Source organism: Piliocolobus tephrosceles, chromosome 18 (assembly GCF_002776525.5).
Source record: "Piliocolobus tephrosceles isolate RC106 chromosome 18, ASM277652v3, whole genome shotgun sequence".
Lineage (NCBI taxonomy): Eukaryota > Metazoa > Chordata > Mammalia > Primates > Cercopithecidae > Piliocolobus > Piliocolobus tephrosceles.
Window position 1 is genome coordinate 7,658,675 of NC_045451.1, and position 12,709 is coordinate 7,671,383.

At 33.6% G+C, this 12,709-nt stretch overlaps 1 long non-coding RNA gene across 1 annotated transcript in view; it reads right to left on the minus strand.

Moving 5' to 3' along the window:
• Nucleotides 1-1,121: 1,121 nt before the first annotated feature.
• Nucleotides 1,122-12,709, minus strand: part of LOC111550650 — a 38,460-nt gene continuing 26,872 nt past the window's right edge. The window contains exon 2 of the long non-coding RNA XR_002734139.1: nucleotides 1,122-1,529. This is a non-coding gene — a long non-coding RNA (uncharacterized LOC111550650). The remainder of the gene's footprint in view (nucleotides 1,530-12,709) is intronic.

Genomic DNA, 12,709 nt, shown 5'->3' on the forward strand with positions numbered 1-12,709 from the left:
ATATTGGATTCTATGTGTTTATTTGTATTTACTTACCTACTGTGTGCAAAATTTTAAAATATATGTGTGTATGCACATTTATGTTTATAAAAGTTTCCCTCTAAGCTTGAAAATTATTCTAAGTTTTTATTTGTACTTCTGAAAAGTCTTACAAACAACCCTGGTCTGCTCTCATATCTCCAGAGTCTGATTTGGGGTAGAAAAATGCCCTGATTTTAAAGCATGCTATCTATTTTATTTTTTAATTGTTATTTATATATTTATTTTGAGACAGAGTTTTGCTGTGTCACCCAGGCTGGAGTGCAGTGGTGTCGCCTCGACTCACTGCAACCTCTACCGCCGGGGTTCAAGCAATTCTCCTGCCACACAGACTGCAGGGTAGCTAAGATTACATACTCGTGCCACCACACCTGGTTGATTTTTGTATTTTTAGTAGAGACAGGGTTTCACTGTACTGGCCAAGCTGATCTCGAACTCTTGACCTCTGGTGATCCACCAGCCTCGACCTCCAAAAGTGCGGGGGTTACAGGCATGAACCACCATATCTGGCCAAAAGCCTGCTATTTAAAGCTCCACGACTTTCTTATTTGGCTCCATTCTTTGTCTTTATTCACATATTTTATATCATTCTTTCCATATCATATATATAAATGCAAATTAACTGTTTGCATTTCTTAAAATATGCCTTATGTTTTATAGTCTCTGTGACTTAGCTCAAACTATTCAATCAGTAATATCTGTCTCGCTATTTACTTTTCACCCAAGCTCTATGAATTTGAACAGTATCCTCTTATATAACAACTACTTCTAGTTAGATATAGTTCTTATTTACTCTTTCTAACACGTTCTACTAGTTATCAATTTACATGTACAGTTGTCTGTATCCATTCCGATTTTAAGCACTTAAAATGTAGGTTCTGCATTGTTTGGTTGCATGGAACAAATGTCCCAATAATTCAGTTATCTTTGCAACATTTTTGAAGACTTGGAATTAAAAATTCAATGAATAGAAACTGATTTTGCAAGTAATTATGATAGAACACCTGCGGGAAGTGGGTAATATATACATTTACTTCATAAAAGGTAGACATCAAAATTGAGCAATCTGATAGGAATATTTATGGATCAGAAGCTTCTTTATTTTAATCAATTCAATTAATTGTCCCTAACAAACCTAATATCTAATTTTATGTGTATTCCATGTAAGCTAACACAAACAATATTATCCTTTTAATTTCTGGAAGAAGCATGTAAGAATGTAAGATTTAAACATGTCTGCTAAGTTCTATAATTTCATACTTGGGCTAAGATAGCCAGATGTCAGTGTTATTGTTGTATATGTTGCAATTTTAGTCTTGCTTTCTGCTACTTTTCAGCTGAGTTTTTACTCTACTACCATTGCTTGGAGTGGATTTTGCAGAAGCGGGAGTGAGAAGGTATTTTTCTTCTTTTCATCTTCCCTTCTTTGCTGCATCCCTCCCTCTTCCCACTTTCTCTCCTTCCCTTCTTCTTTCCTTGCATTTTCATTTCTGGGGAGTAAATTACATACATGGCATTTCTTACATGAGTGAGCTATGCCTATGCCCTTCAAAATTAATTATTAACCAGAAATTAAACTATATTTTACTTATCATTTTCAAAAATCATGCATTGGGAATTTAATTTTACATGGTCTTACATCATCTCTTTCAACCCTATATTTAATTTACAGAAAGTAATAAAACTTTTATTGAAGAGTTTATAGGGTTATTTATCTTAAAAGGCCCCAGAAAAATAGAACAATTGTTCATCATTTCGACTACATAATCTGATTAATTAAAGAATATATATGTGTTTGCTACACACTGATTTTAATTTTAGATCATTTACAGAAATTCAAGGTAACTTCTTGTTATTTTCATTCAAGTAGAAAAATTATTAATAAAATATAAATATTTTATTTGTAATGTATTGAAAAGTCTTCACTAAATCACACACTATAAAACTTTATTGACATAAACATATTTTTAAGATCATTTTTTCCAGAGATTTCCATATAGTGTACAAGTTATAGAGAACTTTATTCGTGGACTTTGTCTTACATAGGATAATGTGTTTGGGAGGAAGGCTTTCCTGAGCATCTTGGAGTTGGGGTGATAATTACGATTGTTTATATCTGCTTCCTGAGTGGACTGTGATGGGGATAAAAGAAGCTAACCAAAAATATGTTATTATTAGATGTTAATGGCACCACGTCTGTTTTATAGTTTACGTGTTTTAATGATAAATTACTGTAAAACGGATTTGATGATATGAACACCTAATAACAAACAAATAGCTCTTAAATGATTTTTGCCAGATTGAGGAATAAGTAACCTATGACCCCCAAATAAAAGTAAGAGAAAAAAACGTTCTTATTGTATTTTATCTTTATCATATTGGAAAAAATTTCACAGTCAAGAAACAACAAAACAAAAAACAAACAACAATTCCCACAATCCAAAACTCTTTTACTCTTTCAGAACTGTGGTCTCATAATGACCAAGGAGTGCTACTCCACAGCGCTCCATTTCCATTTGAGCAGCAGCAGCCATTTAAGAGCATGCCTCTCTACACTGACACACAGATGGAAAGAGGAAAGCCATTGTATTCCTCTTTGTATATCTTTTCACGAACACCAGTGCTGTCCCCTTGTGGGTTTGTGATACCCTTCATCCTCTCTCTTTGTAACAAGTGTAAATAGGCTTACATTTCATGCCCCAGTCAAATCAATCAAGAGAACAAAACAAAGTCACGCATTGAAAATAGAATGGGACATTAGTGTTGGGTCAGGCTTTCTCTATTTTTAGGACAGCCATAAGGGAAATGTTCCTGGCAGAATCAAAACATATGAGATCAATGGATGCTTTCTTTAAAAAAAGAGAGGCAGTACTCACCTTCATGCCTTCATGCAGAGTTACCGGCTGTCACTGAAAACTAATTGTCATTACATTCTCCCTTTGAAACATTAAATGGAGTACAAGCATGTTGAAGATTATTGGGAAATTAAAAGCATGACATGTTTGAAACCTGTGATTAATATCACATTTATTGCAAAACTCAGTTAACAGGGCTCTTTGGAAGAAGTTTTATATCATATCAGGTTATTGATGAATAGCACATTGAAATTTTCATTATGATGAGATTATATTTAGAGTTAGGGAGAATAATTTGCTATTCAGTATTTAACCTCTCCAATGGTAAGTCAAGATCAGTAATTCTGAAAAGGTACAAATTTTATAAACTTACACAGATAAATCTGCGATTTTTTTTTAACCAAATTTGGTGTAGAAAAACTTACTTTCATTCCAAGTCTGTCATGTAAAATGGGCAATATATTTTAGGAGAAAAACTCTGAACTGAATGATTACAAATTGAAGTAAAAAAAATAGGATACAAAATTGAATTCAAAATTTGTTTCTAAACTTGTCTGAGCACTAAAGACTTTTTTGTTTCTGTGAGTCAGAAATAAAAATATGCAATATGAGCATAATATTAATAAAGACTTTGCAATATTATTGTGAAAATCGAACAAGGTAACACAAGTACAAAAACTTTCATCGGTAAAGCTCAACATAAACCTTACCAATACCTTCAGTCTGTTTTAGTGACTACAAATGTATGGAATTGCTATTACTAGGACTTATCTATAGAATTACATACACTTATAGACTTTATAATTTTCGTTTGTAGGTCAGTTGTGGCTTTGTTAGTTGGTGTTTCTAATTTTTTATATTTCTTCAAGATACTGAAATGCATTCTAGTCAAAACAGCTTTAAATGGACTAAAAACAAAGACATTTGAGGAAAGTGTTTCTCCTTTCTAATGTAATTCATGTTGCCACATGAGTAAGATACTATAGTTCAATATTCTGGCAAAGGAGAGCTAGTTTCAACTGATTATGTAAACAGACAGAAAACATATAGACACCACCAATACTAGAGGGGAGCCGTCCAGAGAAAAAACAAATGTCCAAAGTACATATAGAATGTAAATGGAAATGAGACGATCCAGTTTTAAATAACACATGTGTCCAAATAACCAAAAAATTTTAGGAAATATTTTCATTGAATGATTTTTTAAATTCTGTCTATCAAAATTCATGGAATAAAGGTAATGCAGTACTCTTAGAGAAATTTAAGACCCGCAAGACTTATCTTCAGATGAAAGAGATCCTTAAAATCGATTATCTGATATTTTATTTTAGGATTATAGAGAACAGCCAACTGAATCTAGTTAGATGAAGCCAAGAAATAATAAAGATAACAAAAAGCATTAAACAGAAGAATACACCACTTCATGGGTGATGGGTTTAAACACACTCCAAACCTCAGCATCATGCACTATACCTTTGTAACAAACCTTCAATTGTACTCCCAGAATCTAAAATAAAAGTTGAAAAAATTACATAAATTAATAACACCCAACAATAGTTTTTGAGAACATTAAAACTGAAAAAGATATATGTAAAATGATGAATGGAAAAAGAAAAATATAGCATTAACAGTAATAAAATAACTTTTTAATATTGTTTTGTAAGCACTCATAAAATGATGACAAAATATGACTAACTTCGTATCATTGAATTTCTCAATATTAGTGAGGTAAACAAATTCCTTGAAAGATATAACTTAACAAATTAGACTCAAGAACATATTGCAAATATAAACAGCTTTCTTTTATTAGAGTAATTACATTCATAAATAAAACCTTCCTCTTCCCTTCCCAATAAAACTTGCAACAGCAGATGGTTTTATTGATGAATCCTATTTAACATGTAATAAAGATATAATAACAATCTTACATAAATTTTGGGGAAATTCTTTTCAACTTACTTTATAAACTAAGATATTAATAACCAAACTGCAAAACAAAAACAGAAACAACACTAAGAAATGACAAAAGCCACTAAGAAATGAAACCACAAGTTTGTTAATTGAAAGAATAAACAAGATTGATAGAGTACTAGCTAGATCAGTGGTCCCCTACCTTTTTGGCACAAAAGTTCGGTTTTGTGAAAGACAATTTTTCCAAGGATCGGAGAGAAAGTGGGTGGGGTTTGTGATGAAACTGTTCCACATCAGATCATCAGGCATTAGTTAGATTCTCATAAGGAGTGCACAACCTAGATCCCTCATGTGCGCAGTTCACAGCAAGGTTCACGATCCTATGAAAATCTAATGCTGCTGCTGATCTGACAGGAGGCGGAGCTCAGGTGGTGATGTTCACTTGCCCCCACACTCATCCCCGGCTGTGCAGCCTGATTCTTAACTGGTTGGGGACCTCTGAGCTAGATTATCAAAGAAAACAAGAGAGAGGATCAAAATATGGACATTCGGAAACGACAAAGGTGAAATTATGACTGATAATGCAGAAATACAAAATATCTTCAGAGACTATTATGAATACTACTATGCACATAAACTAAACATCAAGAAAATGAGAATAGATTCCTGGAAATACAGTCTCCCAAGATTGAATTAGGAAAAATTGAAACCCCGAACAGATCAATATCACGTTCTAAAATGAAATCAGTTAAAAAAAAAAAAAAAAACTACCAACCATACCATGTAAAGCACTGGACGAGATGGATTTACAGCCAAATTCTACCAAATGGGCAAAGAAGAGCTGGTACCAACTGTATTGAAACTATTTCAAAAAACTGAGCAAGAGGGTCTCCTCCTTAATTAATTCTATGAGGCCAGCATCACCCTGATACCAAAATCTGGCCAACACAGGATAAAAAAGAAAACTGAAGGTCAAAATGAACATACCTGCAAAATTCTTAACAAAATACTAACAAACTGAATCCAGCAGCAAGTCAAAAAGGTAATTCACCACAATTAAGTTGGCTTTATTTCTGTGATGCAGGGTTGGTTCAACATACAAAAGTTAATAAATGGGACTTACCGCATGAACAGACTTAAAAACAAAAATTGAATCACCATCTCAGTAGACACAGGAAAAGTCTTCAATAAAATCCAGCATTCCTTCACACACACACACACACACACACACACACACACACACACACACAAAACCCTCATGAAACTGGGCATCAATGGAACATACTCCAAAATAGTGAAAGCCATCTATGGCCGATACACAACCAACAGCAAACTGTATGTGCAAAAGCTAGAAGCATTACCATTGACAACTGGAAAAAGACAAGGATGCCTACTGTCACCACTCTGCTTCAACATAATACTGGAGGTCTTAGAGCAATCTGGAAAGAGAAAGAAACAAAAGGCATCTGAATAGGAAAAGAAGATGTCAAATTATTTCTCAACATATGATGTGCTTCTATACGCAAAAAACCCGAAGGATTCTGCCAGCAGTCTCCTGGAACCAATAAATGACTTTAGTTAAGTTTCAAAAAACAAAATCAAAGTACAAAAATCAGTAGCATTTCTGTACACCAGTAATCTTCATGCTGAGAGTCGAATCAAAAATAGAATCTCATTTACAATGGTGACAAAAATAAAATAAAATAAGTTATCTAGGAATATAGCTAACCAAGCAAGTAAAACATCTCTACAAGAAGAACTACAAAACACTGATGAAAGAAATTATAGGTGACACAAACAAATAGAAAAATATTCCATGCTTATTGATTGCAAGAAATAATATTGTTAAAATGGGCATACTACCATTGAATCTACAGATTCAATGCTATTCAAACTACCAATATCATTTTTCACATTTTAGAATAGAAAAGATACTGTTCGAAAATTCACATACACCAAAAAAGAGCCCAAATAGCCAAAGCAATAGTAAGCAAAAACCACAAAGCTGGAGGCATCACATTACCCACCTTCTACTACATGGCTACAGTAACCAAAAGAACATGGTACTGTTTTTTTTTTTTTTTTTTTTTTTTTTTAATTTAACGCTATGTTTTTATTGTTAATACCACATTTTAATATCAATTTATTATTTACCTAATACTTGTAGCTAAAATTTTTTTTTTTATTATACTTTAAGTTCTAGGGTACATGTGCATAACGTGCAGGTTTGTTACATATGTATACATGTGCCATGTTGGTGTGCTGCACCCATCAACTCGTCAGCACCCATCACTTCATCATTTATATCACGTATAACTCCCCAGTGCAATCCCTCCCCCCTCCCCATGATAGGCCCCAGTGTGTGATGTTCCCCTTCCCGAGTCCAAGTGAGCTCATTGTTCAGTTCCCACCTATGAGTGAGAACATGAGGTGTTTGGTTTTCTCTTCTTGTGATAGTTTGCTAAGAATGATGGTTTCCAGCTGCATCCATGTCCCTACAAAGGACGCAAACTCATCCTTTTTTATGGCTGCATAGTATTCCATGGTGTATATGTGCCACATTTTCTTAATCCAGTCTGTCACTGATGGACATTTGGGTTGATTCCAAGTCTTTGCTATTGTGAATAGTGCCACAATAAACATACGTGTGCATGTGTCTTTGTAGTAGCATAATTTATAATCCTTTGGGTATATACCCAGTAGTGGGATGGCTGGGTCATATGGTACATCTAGTTCTAGATCCTTGAGGAATCGCCATACTGTTTTCCATAATGGTTGAAGTAGTTTACAATCCCACCAACAGTGTAAAAGTGTTCCTATTTCTCCACATCCTCTCCAACACCTGTGGTTTCCTGATTTTTTAATGATTGCCATTCTAACTGGTGTGAGATGGTATCTCATTGTGGTTTTGATTTGCATTTCTGTGATGGCGAGTGATGATGAGCATTTTTTCATGTGTCTGTTGGCTGTATGAATGTCTTCTTTTGTTCTGTTACAAGAACAGATACATAGAACAATGGAACAGAATAGATAATTCAGAAATAAAGCCACATACCTACACCAATCTGATCTTTGACAGTCAACAACAACAACAAAAGCAATGGAGAAATGATGCCCTCTTTAATAAATGATGCTGGGATAGCTGACTAGCCATATGCAGAATAGTAAAACTCAGCACCTACCTTTCACCATATACAAAAATTAACACAAGGTGGATTAAAGATTTAAACTTAAAACATCAAACAAAATCCTAAAAGAAAACATAAGATACACTATTCTGGACATTGGCTTTGAAAAGAGTTTATGACTAAGTCCTGAAAACCAATTGCAACAAAAATAAAAGTTTGCAAGTGGGACCTAATTAAACTTCTGCACAGCACAAGAAACTGTCAGCAGAGTAAACAGGCAACCTAAAATGGGAGAATATATTCACAGGCTATGCATTTGACAAGTGTCTCATATCCAGAACCTACAAATAACTTAAACAATTCAATAAGCAACAAACAAACAACCCCATGAAAAGGTCTGCAAAAGACATCAATAAACACTTCGCAAATGAAGGCATACAAGTGACCAACAAACATAAGAGAAAATGGTCAACATCACTAATAGTCAGAAAAATGCAAATCAAGACCACAAAGATGTATCATTGCATTCCAGTCAGACTAACTATTATTAAAAACTCAAAAAAATATAACAAATGCTGGTGAGGCTGTGAGGAAAAGGAAACCCTTCTACGCTGTTAGTGGGGATATAAATTAGTTCAGCATCTGTGGAAAGCAATTTGGAGATTTCTCAGAGAACTATCATTTGACCCAACAACCCCATTACTATATATATATCCAAAAGAAGATAAATTATTCTACCAAAAACACGTGCACTCATTTGTTCATCACAACACTGTTCATCATAGCAAAGACACAGAATCAACTTAATGTGGCTCTCAATGGTGGATTAGATAAAGAAAATGTGGTACATATACCCCACGGAATACAATGCAGCCATAAAAAATTGCCAGAATAACTGAGAACATTATGTAATTTTACAATAAATGCACAGAAAGTATTTAGCAAATGTTGACAGCTATAAATGATTGTTCAATATCAGAAACTCTAGTTAACATCATTAATTATTAAAGACTGAATGCTTTCCTGTTCTCCCCAATTGGACTGACAACAGAAAAGGTTTCCTGCATTCATATTTTTCTTCAATATTGTATTGAAAGCTCTAGCCAGTGCTGTACAGCAGAAAAATGGAATAATTGGCATTAAAAAACTTAAATGGAAGGGAAAACTGTCTCTATGTGCACATGGCATGTGCATAGAAAATCCCAAATGATCACCAACTAATGCACAGAATAGAATTTTTAAATAAATTTAACATAATTTAAAGACATACTTATTAGATAATAGCAGCAAAAATAGAAAATTCAAATAAAAGTACAATTAATAGCATTAAAAACATATAATATTTTCATGTAAATTAAATACAGATTTGTAAAATACACTGAAAAGCACACCACATAAATTTATAAATGTGAGGCCTTAAAGAATCACAGGACATATTTTGTTGTTAGATTTGAAGGCTAAACATGTTTAAGTGCCTATTGTTCCCCAATTTTTTTTAATTAGTCACAATCAATCAAAATGAAAACGGATTTTTTTTGTAGAAAATGATAAGCTGATTCTAAAATATGTATGGAATTGCAAAGATCCTAGATTAGTCCAAACAATTTTGAAAAGGACGATAAAATTTGAAGAACATATGCTACCTGATTTAAGTCTTTATATACAGCTTCACTTATTACCACAATATGGTATTGGAATAAGCAGACAAACGAAACACAGATGTGGTCAGTAGATTCTTGATAATGGTACTAAAGTAATTCGATGGAAGAAAATGTAGTCATTTTTTGGCAAATGATATTAGAACAACAGGATGGTCATATAGAGCAAAACAAACTTCTACTACTATCTTACACTACACAGAAACACTATATTTATAAAGAGTTGTATATTTTGAGAATAGCCTGAGTAAATACTTATACTGAGTAAAAGTACACAGCAATACAAAGGAATAAGCACAGCAATATGTATTAATCACAACAACATATGCTGAGTGGCAGAAACCATAAAAAACTACAATATAGTGTATGCTTGCATTTATATGCCATTCTAGAACAACCAGTACAAATCTACAGTGAACACAATCAGATCAGTTGTTTCCTGGGGCAGGGAATTTCAAGAATTGAATAGAGAGGGTTCAAGGGGATTTCCTGAGCGGTGTAAAAGTTCTCTATATTAATGGACATGCATCTGGGTATATACTTTTATCAAAATTCATCAAATGATATATATATATGTAATTCTGTATATAAATTATATTCAGTATTTTTTTAATTTGAAAAGAATATAAATATAGACAGGAAAGATATCTAATACGTTTCTTTGAGAGCATACACATAGAAAAGTGGAATGCAAAGTATTGACTCAAAAAAAAAAGACTAGATAAACATACTTTCAAAAGCATAATATCCAAATAAATGGTTTATGGTGATTTATAATATGAAATTTGTGAAAGCTCCTTGATATGTTTTGGCTCTGTGTCCCCACCCAAATCTCATCTTGTAGCTCCCATAATTCCCAGGTGTTGTGGAAGGGACCCAGTGGGAGATGATTGACTAGTGGGGGCGAGTCTTTCCCATGCTGTTCTCATGATAGTGAATGGGTCTCACAAGATCTGATGGTGTTAAAAGTGAGAGTTTCCCTGTACACGCTATCTTTTTGCCAACTGCCATCCACATGAGATGTGACTTGCTCCTCCTTGCCTTCTGCCATGATCATGAAGTTTCCCTAGCTACGTGGAACTGTAAGTCCATTTAAACCTCTGTCTTTTGTAAACTGTCCAGTCCTGGGTGTGTCTTTACGAGCAGCATGAAAACAGATTAATACACTCCTATAATATGGTAGATCAAATTCTGGTTTATAAGTCCATTTTATGTTCTTTGCATTTTATTAAAAATATTTATTCCTGGAAAACACGAATTTATGGCCATTTTAAAATAATTGATTGGTAATTTCTGAAATCATTACAGATGTCCTAAATTTGTTTCCTGGTTGGCTGATATTATTAATGTATTATTTATGATACTAATTTATCATTAACTATTAGTGGTATCTAAAGTTTCTAATACTTAGTTTTAGATATCTTCTCTAATTCATATATTTGTTTTTCTATAAGCTTTTCATTTCTCTGATTGCTTTCAAGATGTTGTTTTTAGTTATAAAATTTGTTGTTTTCTGAAATTCTGAAATGTGTGACTTGGTGTCTGTTTTTCAGATGACCATTATTTCTTCACATATATTAACATACATCTTGGCCATTACTTCTTCACATATATTTCTGCCAAATTTTAGTTCTTGAACTTCTAGACTTTCAATTACATATAAATTGTCACATTTGATCTTGCATGCTCTGTTTTCTGTGTGCATGTGATTCATTTTCCTCTTTAACTTTTATGGGTGTGCAAATAAAACACTTTGAAGTGGCCTCTTTTCAAGTTAAATGACTATTTTATAAACTACTAAAAATATATTGATGAACCTGTGGTCAACATTTTCCATATTCTTTACTATGGTTTTCATTTCTAGCATTCCCATTTGATTATTTCTAATAATTTCCATCTTTCTGATAAAGTTAGCTATCTGGTTATTCACTATGCCCACTTTTTCTGCTATAGCCTTCAATATATTATTCATAGTTATTTTACATTATGTCTTGGATAATCCCAATAGGTTAGTCATGTTTCAGTCTGGTACTATTGATTGCTTTCACTCTTGAAAAGATTTTTCAGTTACTTTTTTCTTGTTTCAGTTTCCAAAATTATTCTTCTTATTAATTTCTATTGATTTCTAGTTTTATTACATTGTGGTTAGAGAAGATCCTTGATGCTACGTCCGTTTTTTTTTTTCTTTTAACATTTTCAGACTTGTTTTGTGACTGGTATAATTTGGCTCTGTGTCCCAACTTGAATTTCACCTTGAATTGTAGTAATTCCTACATAAGGGTGAGGCCAGGTGGAAATAATTGAACCATGGGTACAGTTGCCTTCATACTGTTCTCCTGTTAGTGAATAAGTCTTATAAGATCTGATGGTTTTATAAATGAAAGTTTCCCTGCACAAAGTCTCTTGCCTGCTACCATATAAGACAAAACTTTGCTCCTCATCCACCTTTAGCCATTATTGTGAGGTCTTCTCAGCCATGTGAAAAGGTGAGTGAATTAAAAGTTTTTTCTTTTCAAATTACCCAATCTTTGATATGCTTTTATTAGCAACATGAAAACTGACTATACAGTAAATAGGTACCAGGAATTGGGTGCTGCTGCTAAGATATCTGAGAAAGTAGAAGCAACTTTGGAACTGGGTAAGAGGCAGAAGCTGGAACAGTTTGGAGGACTCTGAATAAGACAGGAAAATGTGGGAAAGTGCAAAACTTCCTAGAGACTTGGAGGGCTCAGAAGACACAAAGATATGGGAAAGTTTGGAACTTCCCAGAGACTTGTTGAATGACTTTGACCAAAATGCTATGGTAATGTAGACAACAAAATCCAGGCTGAGGTAGTTTCAGATAGAGGTGAGGAACTTGTTGGAAACTGGAGCAAAGGAGATTCTTGTTATGCTTTAGCAAAGAGACTGGCAGCATTTTGTGCCTGACCTAGAGATCTGTGGAACTTTGAACTTGAGAAAGATGATTTAGGATATCTGGAAGAAGACATTTCTAAGTGGCAAAGGGTTCAAGAAGAAGAAGAGCATAACATTTTGGAAAATTGGCAGCCTGATGATGTGAGAGAAAAGAAAAACCCATTTTCTAAGTAGAAATTCAAGCATGGTTCAAAAATTTGCA